The sequence below is a fragment of the Sorex fumeus genome, unplaced genomic scaffold, assembly GCF_029834395.1.
Source record: "Sorex fumeus unplaced genomic scaffold, SorFum_2.1 ptg000015l, whole genome shotgun sequence".
In the NCBI taxonomy this organism is placed as follows: domain Eukaryota; kingdom Metazoa; phylum Chordata; class Mammalia; order Eulipotyphla; family Soricidae; genus Sorex; species Sorex fumeus.
This window is the reverse complement of record NW_026606072.1, coordinates 20,505,928-20,515,002: the sequence shown is the minus strand read 5'-3', so window position 1 is coordinate 20,515,002 and position 9,075 is coordinate 20,505,928. Positions and strand designations below refer to the sequence as shown.

Sequence of the window (9,075 nt, the reverse complement as noted above, 5' to 3'; positions counted from 1 at the left end):
TGCCAAGGTGTTCTTGGATAGTATTTAGAGTAACTATATCCTGGCTAGAGGCAGTGCTCTTGTTTTAAAGTGAACTTGGCCTGAATTGAATGGTGCTGATCTGGCAGAACTCTTTTGGTATTCTGTGAAACAAAGAAAGGTATTCCTGGAAGTAAGGCACCTACAACCATAAGACAGAACAATGTATAAACTATATGGAAGGAAATGAAAGAATATCACGGGAGAAAGATGCAAAACTGAGGATTCTGCTAAGCAAGAGTAGATATAATGTTCATTGTCATCCAAGGTGTGTTTTAAGGGCTTTTCTAATCAAGGTGACTCTCCTTAATTTCCAACTATACATTGAAACTATAAGAAGTCCTGTGGAGTTGGACTTCTGTTGCTCCATGACAATTCCCACAGAAGTCAGCTCTAGTACTGACATAGACCAAAACAGTTCAGCTTTTAAATGAAGGTGTCGCTGGTGATGAGAAAGCAAGGAGCACGTTGGTGAGACTGTCAAGGAGGAAAAACAAAGACATCCTGCATTGCATTATTTCTTCTTTGGACGTCTCGTCTAAGTTTTGAGCAAAATAAACTGAAGACCTCTAATTCAGAGAACAGGAAGTAAAGAAAATCTGCCCTTCTTATAAAAATAGCCTCACATCCTTCCTGTGAATACTTTAAAAATAAATATTTTACTTGTTTATGGTGATTTAAGTGCCCTTTGCTATATTGTTTTGAAACAACTCTTACACTGGCCTGAGCCACTCTCTCACTGATAAACCTCAGCACTCTGACTGACTGTGCTTCCTCAGGGGGATCACCCTGGGTGGCCAGAGATTGAATCACTGAATCTCAATTAGAATCAACTGGGACTGAGGAGAAACCAAACTATGAGTAAAGATTTGGAGTGCCACTCTTTCAGTTCAGAAGTCCTGTGGGCAAATCCTCAGACAAGGGGTATCAGAGAATTTCCCTGGGAGGCTAAGACGAATGCAGCTACTCATTCTTTACCAGTACACCATGAAAAGGGCAAAGTCCAGGGGGTATATACCAGGCAAGCAAAAATACAGGGAAAATATTCTAGTTCCCTGTTCATTTTCACCCTAAGAGTGATCAAACAGGACCCCTCTGAGTTTCAGCATCCCTCGAACAGCCATGCACTCAACTAGGTGCTCAAAGAGATCAATTGGAAATGATGGAGTGAGTTCCTGGCCTCAAAAATCTCACTGTCAGGGCTGGAGCAATAGCACAGCAGGTAGGGCATTTGCCTTGCATGCAGCCAACATGGCCAACACAGGTTTGATTCCCAGCATCCTATGTGGTCCCGCGAGCACCTCCAGGAGCAATTCCTGAGTGCATGAGCCAGGAGTAACCCCTGAGCATCGCCGGGTGTGCCCACCCCCCCCAAAAAAGCTCACTGTCTAAAATATTTGATAAGATTTTCTCACATTTTTATTGAGTAAGTTTATAGTTTTAGTTCTTATATTTAGTCTATGATTCATCTTGGGTTAGTGGTATATGTGAGGTAATTGTACAGGTTTTTTGCTTGTTCTTTTTTTTGGGGGGTACTTCTTTTTGTTGTTATTTTGATTGTTTGCACACAACTCTCTAATTGCTCCAGAACCATTTGCTGAAAATATCTTTCTTTCCCCCATTGAATTGCTGTAATGAGTTTTCTGAAGATCAGTTGGCCATATACACAGGCAGAATAGATCAAGAGTGGATTAGAAAGTCTTTAAATACTGAAAGTCTATAATACATTATAGACTTCCTATTCTGCTCTACTGATATATTAGTCTATCTTTATATCAATTGTCTGGGTAACTAGAGTTTTATCATAAATAGTGAAATTATTCAGTGCATGCATTCCAATTTTGTTCTTTTTTTCCAAAATTGTTTTATTTTTTCTAGTATCTTTGCATTTCCACATAAAGTTTAAAATCAAATTGTCAAACAGATCCTGCTGATAATGCCCAAAATGAAGGGGAGTCAGAGAAGAAAAGCACCTGCCATAGAGACAGGCTAGTGGGGGGTAGGGGGCAGAGACTGGAGACATTGGTGGCATGAAATGTATACAGGTGAAGTAATGGGTTTTGAAACATTGTATGACTGAGGGGCTGGAGCGATAGCACAGCAGGTAGGGCGTTTGCCTTACAAGCAGCCAACATAGCCGACCCGAGTTCAATTCCTCCGCCCCTCTCGGAGAGCCCGGCAAGCTACCGGGAGTATTTGATATGCCAAACACAGTATGACTGAAACCCAACCATGAACAGCCTTGAAACTCTGTATCTCATGGTGACTCAATTTTTTAAAAATGCCTCTGATACTTTGCATAAATTTTAGTTGAATTTATAAATGACGTGGAGAGAATTAACATCTTGACAATACTGACTACTCAATTCATGAATATAAAAATTATTTTTAATCCCTATGCCAGTATTATGCATGTTTCTATATTTTTTCTTGAATTTTTTTGAATAAGATCTTTAAAAGACAGAACTGAGAGGTTGTACAGCATGGAAGGCACTTGTCTTTCACACAGTCAACCCATGTTTGACCCCCCCAGCATTTCACATGGTTCCCTGAGCACCAGCAGGAGTGATGATTCCTGGGTGCAGAGCCAGGAGTAAGCCCTAAATATCACTAGGTGTGGCCCAAAAATGGAAGGAAGGAAGGAAGGAAGGAAGGAAGGAAGGAAGGAAGGAAGGAAGGGAGGGAGGGAGGGAGGAAGGAAAGAAATCTCTAAAAAGCTCAGTCACACAGTATGCAATTTATTAAGCATGTTATGCCTGATGATGAAGCCATGCCTCCTAGCCTGAAGGTGTCTCTAGTGCCTGGTGAGGGCCTGAGAGCAACAGTAGGGGGTGGGGGGGAAGGGTTGCTCAGCCACCACCCAGGGAAAAATATATTTATGCCTAATGATTCAAAAGTCAATATTAGTACTCAAAAAATCATATAGAAGTATATTGTGGATGCAGCAAATAGCAAAAAATGTAGATTGTTACATCTACAATTTGCTAATATGATTTTTTGTGAATAAGCTTTTTTCAGTGGCATGCTATTATAGTTACATATTTTTCCTTGGATTGTGCCTGTAAAATATTTAGTTTCACTTTTACTTGAAAGATACTCACCTTCACTTTCAGTCTTTCAAATCCTGAAGGTGCAAATCTTCCATTCTGATGTAAACTGTTTACCAGTTGATTCCTGAACAGCAAAAAATGGTGAAACCTCAAGATTTCACATCTAGACTCTTCCTAATGTAAATAAGAAAGGACCACATTTATTTAGATGCATTTAGAGTATGAAAATGGTTGGGATTTATATTCAACCATCCATACTGAATAGACAATCAGAAGGATGCCCTCCAAAAATAACCCATAAAACAATTTTAATGCAAACCAGCTGTTCATAAACAGAAAAACAAATTTCTCTGTCTAACTTCAAGTGTGTCAAAGGAAAGGTTAAACTTCAGTGAATTTTTAACATTATGCAAAAGTTGCGAGCAACTGCCCACACTTCTATTTGTTTCAGTAGCTCCATTCGTCAGGCGCCTCTTACTTCCCCCAGACACCAGCATCACAAATTCTTTTCCCCACACTTTGAACTGTTCCACACATCTAAAATTTCTCTCCAACCAATCCTAGAATTACAGGCTATCTTTCACATAAAAGAATCCAAGAAATCATCTAACCCAATCTGCTTGTTTCACAACTGGGAAAAGAGAGTCCTAGGAATATATAATTACTTTTCCAAAATCAGACCATGTACACTGCCTTCAGAACTATCACTGAATTCAGCACCACAGAAATCAGTTTAAACTATTAGGCTAAGGTACTAATTACCCAAGATTTCATTTTTTCTTTATAATTATATAAATATATAAAAACTCACATTTTAAACATAATGTTAATAATTATATTGTACAAAGTTTCTCTTGACTATTTGCTCGAGCGGGCCCAGTAACGTCTCCATTGGAGACTTTGTTGTTACTGTGTCTGGCATATGGAATAGTCACGGGGAGCTTGCCAGGCTCTGCCATGCGGGCGAAATACTCTCAGTAGCTTGCCGGGCTCTCCGAGAGGGGCGGAGGAATCGAACTCGGGTCGGCCATGTTGGCCGCTTGTAAGGCGAACGCCCTACCACTGTGCTATCGCTCCAGCCCTCTTAATCCTGCAAAATACAACTTCTACCAACCCCTTGGCATTCTCTCATTGTGATTGATTTTTTTCCCTTCATCTGCATACAAGTATTTTGAAATGAAACTTTGTTTATGAAGTAATTTCATTTATTTATTTATTGGCTTTTTGGATCACACCTGGTGATGTTCAGGAGTTACTCCCAGCTCTGCACTCAGGAATCACTCCTAGCAGTGCTCAGGGGACCATATGGAATACCAGGAATCAAACTCAGATCAGCCGCATGCAAGGCAAATGCCCTGCCCACTGTACTGTCACTCCAGCCACTAAAGTTATTTTTAAACAAATAATATTATAATTTCCTATGATGCACAACATGGTTTTCTGTTTGCTAACATACCCTATAGGAACTCTCCACATTCAGCGCAATGTGCCATATGCTTTACTATCTATTCAATAACACATCTTCTTCCTCTTATATTCTCCTCACCATGGCAAGAGAGACCCAGAAGTACATTGTGTTTGGTTCTGAAATAAGTTATATCAGTAAGAATTGTTTTCACAAAACTGAGAAGATAACAGTGGGCAGAAACTAATATTTTCTGAGTTATTGCAGATAGACACGTGGGCAAGTGGAAATAGAGGGAAGCTTACAGCCGTTTCTAAGAAATTACCTGGAGCCTACCTTATTTCAAAAATTACCTCCTAAAAATTACCTGGAGCCTACCTTATTTCAAAAAATAAAAAACTAGGGGTGGTACAGATAGTAATAGTACAGCAGGTAGAGCACTTGCCTTGCACAAAGCCAAACCAGCATCCCAAATGATCCCTGAGTACTTCAGAAATGATTCCTGAGAGCATAGTCAGGAGTAACCCTTGAGCATCACTGGGTGTAGCTCCAAAACAAACAAAAAATAATAATTTTTAAACTTTGAAAAACAAGAATATTAATAGAAGACATTAATTTCGAAGTCATAAATCCTAAGCATTTCTTTAGATACAGATTTAATTCCTGGACTGAGTGAAGCCACTGTGATTCATGTCAAACCACCTCTGCCTCCCTTGATTTTATTTCCCTAAATTTTGTTTTCCATCCATTTTCTTTTTAGCTCACCAGGAGGCAGCTCTCTAAGCCCATTTGCAGATAATGCTGAAGACATTACTTCCTATATGAAAATCCATTGAGAAATTTCTCACATAATTAATTACCAAAGGAAAAATTTGTACAAGTAAGAAACAGTTTGTTAACCATTTAATCATTTTGGTTGCTAGAAAAATCGGAGTTAATTTACATTTAATTTTCAGACACTGTATAACACACCATCTCATGTGTGTTACATCTTCCATGAGTTTTATCCTCGATATTAATTTGTTTTCCCTGTCCTACAACTTTTATTTTTATTTTCCCATAGCATCAGGTACACAATTTTTTTAACTACCGATTCCAATTAAGAAACTTATGTAAAAGTACAAAGTTTTCTAAATAAAAAACGTGTTGTCAGCCCACTCTTCCTCAAGACCCTACCAACATGTGGGAGCAAACAGGAACTTAAACAATGACCTGAATTTTACTAGCTTTATTCTCTGATTTATTTTTTTTCCCTTTATTTTATTTTATTTTTTTTAAAGTTGTAGATTTACAATTTTTTGTGCTTTGGTTTCAATTATACAATGATCAGATACCCATCCCTCCACCAGTGCCCATTTTCCACCACCATGGATAATATCCCTCCCACCCCCATCCCCCCATCCCCCCTGTCTCTGTGGCAGGGCAATCCCCTGTGTTCTCTCTCTCCTTTTGGGTGTTGTGGTCTGCAAAAGAGGCATTGAGTGGCAAACATGTTCAGTCCATAGTCTACTTTCGACATGCATCTCCCCTCCTGGGAGGATCCTCCAAACATCCTTTATTTGGTGCTCCCTTCTCTATCTGAACAGCCCTTTCCTCTAGGATACCCGGCTGGCCTCTAAGTTATGGAGTAATCCTCCTGGTGCTGATCTCAGCTATTCTTGGGTATTAATCTCATACTTTGTTACTTTATATCCCCCAGATGAATGCAATCTTTCTATGTCTATCCCTCTCTTTCTGACTCATTTCGCTTAGCATGATACTTTCCATATTGTACCACTTGTATGTAAATTTCATGACTTCATCTTTTCTAAGAGCTACATAGTACTCCATTGTGTAGATGTACCAAAGTTTCTTTAACCAGTCATCTGTTCTTGGGCATTCAGGTTTCTTCCAGTTTCTGGCTATTGTAAAGAGTGCTGCAATGAACAAACAAGTGCAGATGTCACTTCGACTATACATTTTTGCCTCTCTGGGATATATTCCCAGGAGTGGTATTGCTGGGTCAAATGGGAGCTCAATTTCTAATTTTTGGAGAATCGTCCATACTGTTTTCCAGAAGGGCTGAACCAGTGGACATTCCCACCAACAGTGAAGGAGTGTCCCTTTCTCGCCACATCCACGCCAGCATCGGTTGCTTTTGTTCTTTTGAATATGGGCCAGTTTCTGAGGTGTGAGATGGTATCTCATTGTGGTTTTGATCTGCATCTCCCTGATGATTAATGATGTAGAGCATTTTCTCATGTGCTTTTTTGCCATTCGGATTTCTTCTTTGAGAAAGTTTCTGTTCATTTCATTGCCCCATTTTTGGATGGGGTTGGATGTTTTCTTCTTGTGGAGTTTAACCAATATTTTGTATATCCTGGATATCAACCCCTTGTCAGATGTGTATTCGGTGAATATCCTTTCCCATTCTGTAGACTGTCTTTGTATTTTGGTCACTGTTTCTTTGGAGGTGCAGAAGCTTCTTAGTTTAAGATAGTCCCATTTATCTATCTCTGTTTTCACTTGCTCGGCCAGTGGCGTGGCATCTTTGAAGATACCATTAGCTTCAATGTCATGGAGGGTTTTGCCAACTTTATCTTCAATGTACCTTATGGTTTCTGGTCTGATGTTGAGGTCTTTAATCCATTTTGATCTTACTTTTGTACATGGTGTTAGGCAGAGTTCTGAGCCTATTTTTTTGCATGTAGCCGTCCAGTGATGCCAACACAATTTATTAAAGAGGCTTTCCTTACTCCACTTCACATTACTTGCACCTTTATCAAAGATTAGATGAGCATATGATTGAGGAGAGATGTCAGTGTATTCAACCCTGTTCCATTGGTCTGCAGTTCTGCCTTATTCTCTGATTTACTCATGAAAGTCTTTGAGTTCCTGTAAGACATACCACCTGTGCCCCTGACCAAATGCTGCTGGGCCAGGAGCGCCTCCTTCGCTCCCAGACACCCACCTGTTCTCCTGTCAGGCGCCACTCATGACCACCACAAACTTCCCTCTGGGAGAGTTCTAGAAGAGGGAAGGCAACCTGTTCGCTCGCCTTCTTCAGGATCCTTCAGGAAGCTAAGCTGATGGCCATTCTGTCATTCCCAACATGTGACGTCCATTGTTGCCCTTGAGTATTGAAAGCGTTTCTACTTTGGGGGGAGGTGTTTGTTTTTGTTTGTTTGGGCTTATTGTTTGTGTGTTTTTTACCACAAGCGACGGTGCTCAGGGCTCACTCCTGGCGCTGCAGCGGGAACCACATGGGGTGTCAGGCAAGCACCCTCCCAGCCGTACTTTCTCTCAGGCCACTGAAGGTGTTTCTTTTAAAACAAACAAACAAACAAATAGAGGACAGCCAGATTTGTCCGGTGAAACCGAGGTTCTGGCCCCAGATCCTGTGGTGGCCCAGACCTCGTGGCGAGCAAAGCCTACTGGACGTCAAGGCCAGAGAACACCACCAGCCTCTGCCTTGGTGTGACAACTATGAGGCAGGGTACGCACAGGCACGGAAGTCCCTCAGGAAGATCCGCTGCCATGCCCCAGAGAACTCAAGGTTGGCTGAATTCTGGAGCCTTAGCGGCCTCAAGCAGCGCCCCCAGAAAGTGGTGCAGTTGGGGTCCCCCAGTCAGCGCATGAGCCATGGGAACCAAAGCTCGTAGCTGTACCTGCACCTGGTGGAGAGCTCGCTCAAAGGAGAAAGGATGCTAGCTTAGGCTAAGGAGACTTAGTTTGCCTTGGGGTTCCTGGGAAAGTGGAGATCTGAATCAGTACTGCCTGTCCCAGAGCCCGAGCCCAATCACTGACAAAGACAAAAAGTTTCATGTTCCAACTCGCTAGCGTCTTTGCTTTCCTACACAAAACCCAGATCGTGCACAGGCACAGGAAATCAGAAAACACCCTCATCACAGGGCACTCTGACACGCCCATCATCAGGGCTTTGGTCTAAGCAAGGTCTCTGCTGGCTGGGCCCCTCGGAAGCAAGGACAGCAATCAAGACAACAAAAATGTGAATCCTGGCTGTCCTCAACCTGTGGCTCAGATTTCTACATGGTTCTTGATGCGTAAGAGGAACACTACGCAGCTAAGGCTGACATCGTTGCCCTGGGTGTTATCATCCTGGAAGTGATAGGGTCATTTTTATTGATTCTCATACCACAAAGGAACTTTTGGGAACATATAAAGAGGGACTAAGATTGTCTCTGTTGCTAAGTATTGTAGAAAACCTACTGTCATCCCCCAGAAACAGAACTTCCATGTCTGAGGGGATCAAGCAGCTTTTGAAAAATATGTTATCCACTAACCCATAGATGGGCCCGACGCCTTTGAACTTTAATTCAGAATGGGCCAGTTCACAAGTGCAGCTTAAAACTCAGGGCAAAGCATAAGTGGAAGGGGAGGGAGAGTGCAGAAGGTGGGGAGGGTGGCAGTAGGGAAACTGGGGACACTGGGGTGGGAAATGTATACTGGTGAAGGGATGGATATTGGAACATTGTATGACTGAAATCCAGTTATGAACAACTTTCTAACTGTGTATCTCACGGTGGTTCAAGTTAAAAAAAAAACTTAGACCAAAACATCTTGAGTGTGTTTGTTTGGGGGTTTTTATTTGTTTTGTTTTGG

General features: G+C 41.5%; 1 pseudogene; it reads left to right on the top strand.

The window, feature by feature from the left end:
• Nucleotides 1-875: 875 nt before the first annotated feature.
• On the top strand, nucleotides 876-8,788 carry LOC130021303 (serine/threonine-protein kinase 35-like; annotated as a pseudogene).
• Nucleotides 8,789-9,075: the final 287 nt, after the last annotated feature.